Source organism: Engystomops pustulosus, chromosome 7 (genome assembly GCF_040894005.1).
Source record: "Engystomops pustulosus chromosome 7, aEngPut4.maternal, whole genome shotgun sequence".
In the NCBI taxonomy this organism is placed as follows: Eukaryota; Metazoa; Chordata; class Amphibia; order Anura; family Leptodactylidae; genus Engystomops; species Engystomops pustulosus.
In genome coordinates this window covers 33,246,789-33,260,826 of record NC_092417.1, presented here as the reverse complement: position 1 = coordinate 33,260,826, position 14,038 = coordinate 33,246,789, and the positions used below count along the sequence as shown (strand labels likewise).

At 43.1% G+C, this 14,038-nt stretch overlaps 1 long non-coding RNA gene across 1 annotated transcript in view; it reads left to right on the top strand.

Moving 5' to 3' along the window:
• Nucleotides 1–13,136, top strand: part of LOC140069566 (uncharacterized) — an 85,880-nt gene extending 72,744 nt beyond the window's left edge. Inside the window, exon 3 of the long non-coding RNA XR_011848804.1 lies at nucleotides 13,020–13,136. This is a non-coding gene — a long non-coding RNA (uncharacterized lncRNA). The remainder of the gene's footprint in view (nucleotides 1–13,019) is intronic.
• The last annotated feature ends 902 nt before the right edge of the window (nucleotides 13,137–14,038 follow it).

The window sequence follows — 14,038 nt, the reverse complement described above, 5'->3', positions numbered from 1 at the left end:
AATACATTATCAGAAATTTAGTGGTATTTTGGGTTACAATAAACACTATGGGGGACAGGGCCGCATTGTAGGCGGGGCTCCCGGGGTTTGAAGGGGCAGTGTATATAATTAATAAGGGGCCCAGTATATACAATTCTTGGGGGGAGTAGTGTACATAATTAATGAGGGGTACCAGTATATAAAATTCATGTGGGGTAAATGTACATAATAATGAGGGGGCTCAGTATATAAAATTCATTAAGGGGGCAGTGTATATAATTCATGAGGGAGCACAGAGTGTATAGTTTATTACAGGGCTCAGTATATATAATTCATGACAGGGTCCAGTTTATAAAACTCATGGGGAGCAGTGTATTTAATCAATGAGGGAGCCCAGCATTTCTTGGGGCTTGTTTACCTAATCGTCTTTGCAAACCAGGGTAAGCAACCCATCACATCGCGAGGAGAACTACAAGCAGATAAGTTCTTTATAAGGTGGAGGGAGGCACATCAGATTGGATAGTGTGGTGTGGTAGAGCAGAGATGTAGCAGAAATAAGAATGTCATTGTGTGTAATATGCATGCCATGGATCTCATCATCTTATCTCTGATCGGTCTCATCTCTCTTTCTATGTGTCAGATACTAGTAGGATGTTCAGAAGGCAAATGAAAGTGTAGATAAACCTGTACCCTGATAATCTAAGCACATTGTCAGCACACAACATCTCACAGCACAGAGGAATCATGAAACACTCTCCAATCTTACACTGACCATCACTGTGTGATAGGAGCTAAAACAGCAATAAAACTAGGTAAAATTGTAAAGTAAGGGGTTAAAAATTATCTTTACCGTGGAAACATCACTAGGGGATTGAAATTTGAGTTGAGAAGAGTCATTTTTTGCCTGAGAAGAATTTTATAGGCTGCAGGAAGAGCATCACTTCTGATGCCCCTGCAACATCCCCCATCGGGGCCTAGCCTTTTCTTGGGGCCTGGAGGCAGCCGGGGCCCAGAATACTGGAGTGGATGGCGGTTGTGCAAAATAACAAACGTTGTGCAAAATAACTCACGGTTCTTAATTGAACAACAGCAGGCAACGGGCCTAAACGGTCTCAACAGTAGATTAGGATCACTGGAGTGGTCATGGAGAGGGTCCCCAGTAATAGTGCACCAGCCTAGTAGTAGATGCAGGCCGAGATGAAGCTGAAACTGTGGAAGCTGCAGCTCCTGGGATTAGCTGAGTGTCAGTACTGATGGTTTACTAACACTATCTCTCTCTTCACTCTCTCTGTAGGCTGGAAACAGACTGAGACCATGAGGTCAGGACCTCATGCTCCTCCCTGCCCAGGGGTTTTATTCTCCTGGTCAGGTGGTGGCCACCTCTCCAATCACACTCCAGTGTACATTGCAGAAACACAATTGGTCGATAACTCACATCCAGTTAACCGTTGCCTGTTCAGGCAGGATCTACAGCTACTGATTACCTAACGACCCAGTGCTAGAACCTTCTAGAGGGTTCATGACTCCCTCAGACAACTCCTAACCTGGAGAGGCCACTGTTCGCAACTATTCCCTTGCCTATGTATTGGCAGGGTTGTTGCACCCCTATCCTGCACTCCATAGTACCAAGAACATGTGTATCATATTCATCTCTACTTTAAGACTCTGTGGTTCTGTGAACTACAGAACTAGAGATAAAGGCAGTTACAAAAAACGTGAATAAAAGACAAATAGGGTGCAAGAAAAGGGCGCAAATCAGAGCCAAACAGAAGGAAAATGTGATAAATGATCCCCATAGTTTTTACTCTTTCTTGAGAAAAAAAAAATCAAACTTTATAAGAATCTGTGTAGGTTGTGTGCCCTAAGAGAGACTGTGACTAATAAGTTGCGTTCCTTCGGTCACAGACTGAAACCACCGTGCTGTGTGTCTTTGTGTATGTAACTGCCAAGCGTCGTGCCTCCTGTAGTGTAGAGCTACAGAAAATGTTAGATTCCTCCTTCTCACATGCAGGAGTGTGGCCCCCATACCAGGATCGCAGGTTACACACAGAACTGACCCTCTGAGAGATCAGGGTTTCCGGGCCCCAGTGCTGCTCAATGAATACGATCCAATCAGAACATTTCCCCATCAGTATTGAGCAAAAGTGCTGTAAAGAGCTAAGTAATTGGGGGGCACTTATTGTTTTTAGCGCTAGATGTTGCTTTGTGGTCCCGGCAATATGCAGCAAAGACTTACCGGTAACACCCGTGATCGGTGCTAGCACCGCATGGGCACCGCCATCTTCGTCGCTCCCCGTGACGTCATCGAGGAGTGGCGATCCATCACCATGACAGCCTCAGGTCTTTCGAAGACCCGAGGTTGTCTTGTTTTAACCCTTTCATTAAGCACATTGTAATGAATGAGGAGGAAAATCCCCATATACTGCCATACTGTAGTATGGCAGTTTATGATTGGATCGATCAGACAACCTAGGGTTAAAGTACCCTGGGGAGTCTGAAAAATAGTAAAAATATAAACTTAAAAAAGTTTTTTTTTAAAAAATTATAATAAAAAAAACGAAAAATTCAAATCACCCCCTATCCCTAGAACTGATATAAATATTAATAAACAGTAAAAATCATAAACACATTAGGTATCGCCGCGCCCGAAAATGCTCGATCTATCAAAATATAATAACGTTTTTTCACTGCGTTTAACCCCGTAACAGAAAATAGCGCCCAAAGTCGAAAAAGTCACTTTGCCATTTTGAAAAAGATAAAAAAAAAATCTATAAAAAGTGATCAAAAGGTCGTACAGTCCTAAAAATGATAGCAATGAAAACGCCATCAAAAGTCACAACCCACAGCTCCGTACACTGAAGTATGAAAAAGTTTTTTTGTTCAGGAGGTTTTGATTTTTGTAAATGTATGAAAACATTATAAAACCTATACAAATTTGGTATCTTCGTAATCATACTGACCCAAAGAATAAAGTAGACATGTCATTTGTGACGCACAGTAAAAGCTGTAAAATCCAAGCCCACAAGAAAACGTCACAAATGTGTTTTTTCACCATTTTCACTGCATTTGGATTTTTTTTCCCGCTTCCCAGTACACGGCATGGAATATTAAATACTGTCACTATGAAGTGCAATTTGTTATGTAGAAATGATGATGAACGGGGTGATCCCCCAATGACATCACTGGGTCCACCCTCCTGCCTAGCGACATATGCCTTTTTTGGCCAGGAAGAGGCAACAATTATGCTTTGTCTACCAGAATTTGTCAATGTTGATGCTAAATGTATACGTCAGGTGCTTTCCCGGTGTATACGCTTAGCTTATACAAAATGTGATGTGAATCCAGCATAAGTACCACCGGGAGTGAGAGGAAGAGATGGGAATGAACCACAATCAGTAGCCAAAATAGACAATGCACACAAACGTGTTAAGGCCCGTGGATCCGTGGACTTTATTCTGGTAGGATGTTTGATGTTACTATGGATTTTATTATTTCATATTCACTTTTATATGGGTATTTGTGAATATATAAATAAAACATGGTTTTATTTGCACAAGTTGAAGAAACTAATTCGATACTTACGTAATGGCCCTTATTTACTAAAAACTAGGTGCAGTTTGCCTGTTTTTAGGGATTTCTAGCATCCGTTCTTCATGAATCTGGGGCACCCTACACTGCTCCAAAAGAGTGCACCAATTTTTTTTTTTGGTGCACCTTGGGGCGTGCGACAGAATTCTGTTGGACTTTAGATGATAAATGTGTCGCACGGTCGGACTGTGCACCGGAACACCCATTTCAGTGCAGAATTTTGTGTCGGGTATAGTGTCGGGTGCGCCTAAAATGTGTCTCGGACACTTACCTGTGCTAGCAGTTTGCAAATGAAAGACAAAAAAGTCGGACAAAAAAACTGACGCGGGGCTTTAGAGAATTTGGGTCGTTTAAGCATCGGAGAGCGGGTTTCGGCTTGTAGTTGTTCCTCCTTAAACTATGAAGGGGAGTTTTTAATTCTTTTTATGCATTTGTATTGACCTTCAGCAGGGACATAACTGCAGTGGTAGCAGCCATGGGCCCCATAGTGTCAGGGGACCCTGTCATCTGACCTGACACTCTAAAGAATGGAGGATGTGCACCACTGTATACATATTGGGGCAGATTTACTTACCCGGTCCTGTCGCAATCCAGCGGCGCCTTCTCCGTCGAGGATTCGGGTCTCCCGGCAATTCACTAAGGTAGTGCGCCCGATGTCCACCAGGTGTCGCTGCTGCGCAGAAGTCCGCCGGAGTTCACTGGAGTTCACCATCCGTTGCTGGGTGCAGGTAAGTGTGTGTCAAGCGACACATTTTTTTTTTTTAAATACGGCGGTTTTTCCGAATCCGTAGGGTTTTCCGACAGCCACGGCCCCCGATTTCCATCGCGTGCATGCCGGCGCCGATGCGCCACAATCCGATCACATGCTCCAAATTCGGCGCAAAACGGTCATTTTTAGGAAACACGACGACAAATAACGATTCGGGCCCTTAGTAAATGAGCCCCATTATGCTGCACATTGTACATTCTAATGTGTATATAACAGTGCACATCTTCCACAGTATACAGCTACTGGGAAAGGTCTGTGTGTGTAAATGGATATATCAGTGCATAAATGTGTGAGTATGGGGGCCCATTCAGAAATCTGCTATGGGCCCTGACGCACTTTGTTACTCCCCTGACCTTCAGGTATATCCTGATTGATATACATTATTGGCTAGACCTTGATGTAAAGAATGTAACAGTAAACTATTAAACACTGACATAAAACCGTCTTCATAGTTAATATATGTATGTCATGTCAGTTTTTAAATATCTTCCTCCTATAAGTCTTGTTATCACAGCAGGTTCGCAACGCTTAGTGCAAATTATGTCTATGTCCTAATAAATTTTAGGAGTTTCTTCACCTCCCAAAGCTGTTGCCTCTCCTTCTGGGATATGTGTAATCAGCACTAATTCTACCGCTGACAATTGGTCCCTGGCGTTAATTCCAATTATTGCTTTGACACGTGCAGTTCTTACCCTGTCTGCATTCATCCATTCGGTTATTTGTAACTCATTCTGATAGCTCATTTTCGTAAAAGCAGATGTGTTAATTGAGCAAATTTTTTAAAGGGGTGATTAGAATGCTCTCGCTACACCCTCCGGCCATTTAACACACCCTTTAACTATAAGTGTTGATGTGGAATACCGCTGTGTGATCTGTGTGGTCTGGTGGGAAGAAGCCCCCAACACGTGTATATGTTTCGCTATTTTATATTTCGTGTCGTTATTTTAGACATACTCTTCACACGTTCATCACCGTTATGACGGCTCCGAAACGTCGCGGCTTCTGCACTGCAGCTTCATAAATTCCTGGGAAGCACAATAAAAAATTGTATTAGTACATTATAAATATTGTTTTCACAGTTTTCAGTTTGGATATTTTTTCACAACTTTAAAAAATAATTGATAAGAATTTTTCTTCATTATCCAGTTACGTTTTTTTTTTTTGTTCGACAATTGGCCTGAACATTTTAAGTACGGTTCTGCGTATGGTTGTACGGTTCTGAGCAGCTTCATCAAGAGCCAAATTGGCCAAAATGTGATACTGGAAAACTGGGTCAGAACCTCTCCAAAACCTTTGTATCATATAGATCCCTACATAAGAAGAAACAGTTATTATAAATACTTGCTGGAAATACTTGCAAATCCAATGCCTGAATACGGATAATCTATACGCAAGTTTCCTTTTCTGTTAATTATGGCGTCCTCACGGCCAGGGCAGGATACAGAACGGAGCAAACCTGGATATGTGCTGGGGCCCAGAGCTGCTGGGGGGGGGGGGGGGGCACATAAGACTGTCCAATGCACCTCAAAATGTAACTTGTTAGTTAGCAGATAAACCACCGGCCTTTGCCACCTCTACCAGGCCACAAGGTCCATGGTCACAGACACGCTTTGACCAAACAGTGGACAATGGGAAGTCACTTGTGTCGTAAGAGGAAGTGATGCCCCATGGTTTGAGGAGGTTACTGATTGGTTGGGGTGGGTCTCAACTTCTGTCCAGGCAAATGTGTCGAAGACCCGAAGAATGGTTGGAACCAGAAACAGAGATAGAGCAAACTTTACTTCAATTTTTGGCACCTCTGTTTCAGCCTCCAAAGAATTTTTCAAGAATTCCTGGAAAACTTCATTAAGTTGTTGAACTGTAAACAGATGATTAATTACTGCAAGTTGTTTCATCTGTAATCCACTAAAATTGTGTTTTCTATTGTTGTTTTTGTTCTAGTAACTATATAGTAGGTGTAATTAGTATAGTATATATATATATATATATATATATATATATATATATATATATATATATATTAGCTACACATACCATGCCTCTTAGGTATCCTAGGAACCAGTAATGCCAATATAATTATCTATCTCATCCACAAAATTCTTCTCCATCGCATTATCTCCTGTTACATCCCTAACAACCCAACTATTGCTTTCCATTTGGCCTGTATCCTATGGCTTTCAACCTCCATGATTATATATCTCTTCATGCTGTTCTTCTAATGGAATTTCTTCCCAATCCTGACACCTCTATGATTTTTTTTACAGTTAATGTATCTGCTCTATCTATTGTATAGAATGGGTTGATAGACCTGCCCTGCCAGGGACCGGGACTGGCACAGAGATGGGTTTGGGATTCTTATATTTAATACTTCTTATTCTAAAATATTATATATGAAATAATTATAAATTGTGTATAGATATTTTTTCCTCTTTTCTGGTGGAATAATCTGGATCCTTGTTTCAAAGTGTACTTATATACACACACACATATAGTCAGTGACATTACTAGTGGGTTTCAATCAGTTAAGTAGCTGTGGGGTTCTAAGAATGGAAAAGTATGGAAGGGGTTAGGGTATATAGCTTACAGGTGTCCTATGTGTGTGGACTATACCATCATCCCAAAACCCATGTTTTGTATGTTATGTTTTGCTTCTGATGTTCATTGTTTTCTCTTCCTATTCGTGCTACTGGAATTTTCCATATCAAGTCCCGGCTGGTGGTCAGGTGAATGAGATGACCCGAGTGTGAAAGTGGGCCTACCCATTGGGAATCCAGGGGCCTGTATGCTAAAGTGGGGGGAATAGGCGACATTGGATATGGAATGTCCCAGTGTTGGATCATTACAAAACTATAATTCAAGATGGTCTCTGAAGTGGACCCATTAGGACTGATCACCCTACTGGGCTCTGTAACTCAGAGATCCAACTGTCTAGGGAGCATAACCCAGTTTTTCCAGGTTTTCCAGGTTAAAGTGGTTTTCCCATAAAAGAAAGTTCTCAAATTTTAATCTCCAAGTGATGTTAACACAAAAAAGACCATTTTTAACACCTTACTTTACAATGTTACTCAGTTTTATTGCTGTTTTACCTCCTATCACTCAGTGATGGTCAGTGTAAGATTCCAGAATGTGGGGCAGGAACTTGTCGAGCAGACACTTCATGATTCCTCTGTGCTATGAGATACTGTGTGCCGACAATGTGCTGAGATTATCAGGCTACAGGTTTATCTACACTTTCATTCACTAGTATCTGACACATAGAAAGAGAGACATGAGACAGATCAGAGATGAGATGACTATAAGACACTGAAATGGCCTTTTTAGTGCAGAAATTTTTTGTCGCTTCGGGTATAGTGCACTGTGCGCCACAAAGTGTCACCTGTGTTGTGTTTGCCAAAAATAGATACTTTATAATTACATGAATGCGCAAAGTCAGACATAAAACTTTAAAACCGGTGCAAGGACCTTAGTAAATGTGGTACAATGACACTCTCAACTTATCTGTCTGCAGCTTGTAGAGTAAGTCTCTGCATACTGCTACTTGCTGGCAGGAAGTGCTTGTGTCTGAGCAGGTCTTGTAATGCAGGGGGAGGGGCAGGAGGCAGCGAGAACTGCAGTGTGCATACAGAAGAAGCTATTCATGAGTGGAACCCTACCATAGTCAGAAGATATACGGTATTATTCAAGGATAACCAAAATTGTAAATACCAGGTCTGATAGAGACAGGTTTGAATTATATCTGAGGGATGCTGTATTTTTGTTAATAGTGCAACCATGACACAAATGTGTCGTGTGTTCCACAAATGTGACACTTTATAAATACATGTGCAAGCAGTTTACAATAAAAAGTCATGTGCAAGGCCAGACAGAAAACTGGTGCAAAGGCTTTAATAAATCTGGGCCATTGTGTGCAATATATCTATGTATGTATTCTATCATGTTCTTAAATAGTTAATGTGGCTTGTTTATATTAATGTATCTTATTTATCTTCAACTGAGGTAATGCAGACTGTCCTTTGGCTAGCTCCCTGCAGCCTTCCAGAGACTGAGACATAGGGGCACATTTACTAAGAGTTCGTCGGACGCATTTCCGTCCGGTTTTCTTGATTTTTTCCGATTTGCTCTGAAATGCCCCGGGTTTTTGACGCACACGATCGGATTGTGCCGCATCGGCGCCGGCTTGCATGCTATACAAATCGACTGATTCGGACAAACCGCGGAATTTAAAAACCAAATTGTGTCGCAAGATCAGCACTTACATGCACCGGGGAGAAGAAGGTGAATTCCGGCGGACCTCAGTGGGGGAAGCGACACATGCAGGAAATTGGACGCACGATCTTAGTGAATCACGGCAGCTCCGAATTCTCGGCAGACATTCCGGATCGGCGGCGTCAATGGGACGGGTAAGTAAATGTGCCCCATAGAGTTCATAAATATAGACTCAGCCCTGTTTTAGGCAGCTAAGCTGCTGTGGCATTACAATTGGTCTTCCATGAGGAATTATTTTATATATCATATTATATGACTTGTTCCAGATCTTGTTATTTTCTCCCTTTGTTTGTGACTTTACTTACTTGGATAGGTCTTCTTATAAAGGCCTACCCCTATTTCAGCAAGAGGAAAAGCCAGAATCAGTAGTAAGCAATGATTTTGCTATCGCTTATGTTCAAGGTGTCTCCCCTCTGACATTAATGTTTATTTTTGGACAGTTACTTCACTGGACCCAGGGCCGACACCAGCACTGGGCATACGCAGGCAAATTCTGGGGCCGAGGGCTTCTGGGGGTGGGGGGGGGGGCAAATAAGGCTGTATATTAATAGGGAGGTGAGGAGGGCTTTATATAAAATTACCATGAGGGGGCTGTTCAGCATGATAAACTAGGGAATATTTTAGGAAACTTTTTTTTCAGAACAGGAAACTGTTTTAGTTTCTGAATTTTTAATGCCACCACTGCAAAAAGGGGCCCACTGAGGCTGAGGGGCCTACTGATACATGGAGCCAAACCTGACCAGACCCCCAATGTCTCCATTTAATGGAGGCTGTTGACAGATGCCATGAAGTGTAATTACATAGTGGCTACAGGAATTCACAGAGATCCTCCTCTATGACTTCAATGTGTCCTAATACAACATATGGTCAAGGGTCAAGCTGGAGACCACCATGACATCCATATTCCTAATGTGTATATGGACACGGGTTGTCTTTATGAGTCTGATAATTCTAACGTGAGATAGGATAAGTTATTATATATTCAAGACGTTTCACTGGTTTTGTCCCTTTCGCTCCTCTGAAATTGCTATACATTACATTTGCTGCACATGACCTGCCAGCTAACTTACTGGAAAATACTGCAGATGTACATTTACTAAAACATCCCGACTGAATGATGTTATAAAGATGCGTCGTTCTGCCATTCACGTAACCAGTTAACTCTTAGGGGATTCTCACAGGCGAAAGATTTGTTGTAGATATTTCTGCAACTGGAATTGGTGTCATTCATCTGCATTGGTTGTTTTGGTGGCATTTTGGGGAATTGAATGGGTCACAGCAACTGAAAGGGCATCTGCCACCAGGATGAAGGACTGTATGCAAATGAGCCTGTGGGGCTCCATGCTCCATAGGTGTTAATTTGGGAAATGGGCAGCGGGGACTGTGGGCTTGGGAACTGGGTCAGAGCTTTTTACTGGCTACAATCTTGTAAAGACTGATTAGATCTTGGTGTCCTGCATCCCAATTGCTGATAGCGGTTGCTTATTGGACTCTGTAGCAGAATTATATTGTGTGTGTCTCATCGTAATATGTTGTTAAAGGGAACCTGTCATCAGCAATTGCCCTAGTAAACCACAACCAGAATATTGTAAAGCAGCTTAACATCTTCTAGTTTTTGTTTCTTTCGTGGTCCAGTGTGGTGGCATCACTCAAGAAATCAACTGAAAATTGAGTTGTAACTTGGTTGTATAAAGTCAAGGAGGCGGAGAGTTTAACACTGAAGTCAGGATGTGGAGCTCTGATGCTTCCTCCTCTGTGATTGACATTGTGCATCGGACTTCAGGAGATTTGGTTAGTAATGTCTCTGGATGCAGGACCATCAATTACAGTGAAGGTGCTTTCTGAGGAAGAGAGAGCTTGACTTCAGTGTTAAAATCTCCGCCTCCTTGACTTTATACAACCAATTTACATCTCATTTCAAATTGATTTTCTAGATGAGTCATGAAAGAAACACAATCAAGAAGGTGTTTAGCTACTTAACAACATACTGGTAATGGTTTATTAACTCAATTTATGCTGACAGATTCCCTTTCAATGTGGTCAGACTCGTCTGGATCATCATTATGGATACAGTCAACACCCACAGTGTCATCTGAGAATATATATATATATATACACTCACCGGCCACTTTATTAGGTACACCATGCTAGTAACGGGTTGGACCCCCTTTTGCCTTCAGAACTGCCTCAATTCTTCGTGGCATAGATACAACAAGGTGCTGGAAGCATTCCTCAGAGATTTTGGTCCATATTGACATGATGGTATCACACAGTTGCCGCAGATTTGTCGGCTGCACATCCATGATGCGAATCTCCCGTTCCACCACATCCCAAAGATGCTCTATTGGATTGAGATCTGGTGACTGTGGAGGCCATTTGAGTCCAGTGACCTCATTGTCATGTTCAAGAAACCAGTCTGAGATGATTCCAGCTTTATGACATGGCGCATTATCCTGCTGAAAGTAGCCATCAGATGTTGGCTACATTGTGGTCATAAAGGGATGGACATGGTCCGCAACAATACTCAGGTAGGCTGTGGCGTTGTACCAATGCTCCATTGGTACCAAGGGGCCCAAAGAGTGCCAAGAAAATATTCCCCACACCATGACACCACCACCACCAGCCTGAACCGTTGATACAAGGCAGGATGGATCCATGCTTTCATGTTGTTGACGCCAAATTCTGACCCTACCATCCGAATGTCGCAGCAGAAATCGAGACTCATCAGACCAGGCAACGTTTTTCCAATCTTCTACTGTCCAATTTCGATGAGCTTGTGCAAATTGTAGCCTCAGTTTCCTGTTCTTAGCTGAAAGGAGTGGCACCCGGTTTGGTCTTCTGCTGCTGTAGCCCATCTGCCTCAAAGTTCGACGTACTGTGCGTTCAGAGATGCTCTTCTGCCTACCTTGGCTGTAACGGGTGGCGATTTGAGTCACTGTTGCCTTTCTATCAGCTCGAACCAGTCTGCCCATTCTCCTCTGACCTCTGGCATCAACAAGGCATTTCCGCCCACAGAACTGCCGCTCACTGGATGTTTTTTCTTTTTCGGACCATTCTCTGTAAACCCTAGAGATGGTTGTGCGTGAAAATCCCAGTAGATCAGCAGTTTCTGAAATACTCAGACCAGCCCTTCTGGCACCAACAACCATGCCACGTTCAATGGCACTCAAATCACCTTTCTTCCCCATACTGATGCTCGGTTTGTACTGCAGGAGATTGTCTTGACCATGTCTACATGCCTAAATGCACTGAGCTGCCGCCATGTGATTGGCTGATTAGAAATTAAGTGTTAACGAGCAGTTGGACAGGTGCACCTAATAAAGTGGCCGGTGAGTGTATATATATATATATATACGGTATATGCACACCTATCTGAAGATAAAGTAGATACATTATCCGGCGTGCTGAGATGGGCGATGAGATGGGTGGACGGCCACTGATGAGATGGGCACGGACGGGGCATGTGGGCTGGGCGGATGGGGCAGGATGGAACAGGGCAGCCACAAACAAAACAGGTGTGCCCGGCCGGCAATGAGATGGACGGGCCAGGTGGAACCGCCGGGGCGGTCAGCAGCAAATGAAGTGGACGGGCTGGGTGGCCGCAAATTGAGAGGCTGAGTCGGGCGACTGCAGATGAGGTGGATGGACAGGGAAGAAGGGTCGGCACAGGGGCCCGTATTACTGCACAAGGGCAGTCCCATCGCCCCAGTCCGCAGGGAGGGATGGGCCTGAGAAAACAGCATTTATTCATTTTGTCTCCACTGTCCATCCCGCGGCCCTGTGCCATGCGGGCCCCATAGCCGGGGCTGTTGTTACTCCACTGCTGCCGAACCCCAATACCAGAAAGAGATCATGTGAGGAAGGATCATCCCTGTAATAAGAATTTATAAATCTGTTGATCAAAGATATGTCTATATCTGCTAAATGTTACCCTGTTATTTTATTAATATTGTTACAGATGTTATATTATTAAATATATTAAATCCCTACTTACTAAATGATCAAAAATGTGTTAATGAGGATCAATTCCACATACATGCACAAATAGCAAAGAAGTGCTACTCTTCTGTATATCAATGCACCACGTCCACTGTATAATACTTCTGTGGAGGTCCATGTATAATAAAGAGTAGTATCATTTCATTATCACCTAGAAAGCCTTCACATCACATAAAAATGTGCGCTATGCTCAACACATCCAAAGCGTTTATAGGTTTGACCTGTCTGTAAGTATATGCCAAACCTCTGACACCGTCTGCGCAGCCATCCAATAAATTACATCAGAGTGAATTCACACACGGCAGATTTGTTGCAAAAAATTTCTACAATTGTACAAATCTCTCTGTACAGTGCAATCTGATTCCGGTGTGCGAATTCCCCCTTCCATGTAAATTAATTACGGCCCTTTCTTTCTAAGTCAAACAGAATCCCGAAGAACAAGGCAAAGAGCGTTCGTGATGACAGCGCCATCCGAAAAGGAGCGTCTTGTGAAAAGGAACGACAACCTACAAGCTCCTCTACATAAATAAAACTAGATCGCGGTTTTGACGTGCGCACAAGACAATGTCAATATTTCTCCTCCGCTCTACGAGGGAAAAAAAAAAATTCCACAGTGGAATCTGTGATCCGGTTTCACCTTTTCCGGTCAGTAGTTGCGGAGAATGAGGTTACAATAGACTCACACACACTCTCTCGCACACACACCCTCCCCGCTCTCCCTATTGATTTATTTATTCTTGCTGTTTGTTGTGTGTAAGACTTTGCGTGCCGTCCTCCTAATGTTTTCATCGATGTCGGGACCTTGGTATAAAAACATGCCTATCGTTGTACGCATTTCCCCCGCGCACCCTCCCCTCCACTGCTCTCTTTCGCTCTCCCTCTCCTTATTCTGCCCCCAGCAACTCCCGCTCCTCTGTTTACCTCATGCCTTATTTCCCCTTTTATATTTCATGTCCCGGGATGTCAGAGGCTGTGAATTTAATATTGATTTCCTAAAGTACTTTTACTGTAACATGTCATCTCGGATTAGGCGCTGTGATGAGAGGCGAGGGCAGTCAGACGGATTTGCACGCAATGTGGTCCTCATCTCTCCGGCTCCGTACCCTGCCACATGCTTTATTTATAAGGATGACTGAATGCAAGGTGGGGGCGGAGGGGGCACAGACGGCCCGAGGCGGCTCTCTCCCCACCTGCAGCTATCTCACAGTCTTCTTGGGGGTTGTGTGTATGTGTGTGTATATTCTGATTTTCAAAGCCTAAGTGTATCTTAGAGATGTATCATTGGCTGCAATGTAAACAGACAGATGAGTCTATGAATTGAATTAGGCCCCAGCGGTTCAGAGCGACTGGTGCAGGAGAAGAGTCTGCGAAGACTCAATTCTCTGCAAATGATATGATTTGCATTGGTTTTCCTTATTTGAGGAATTTCTGCGCTTC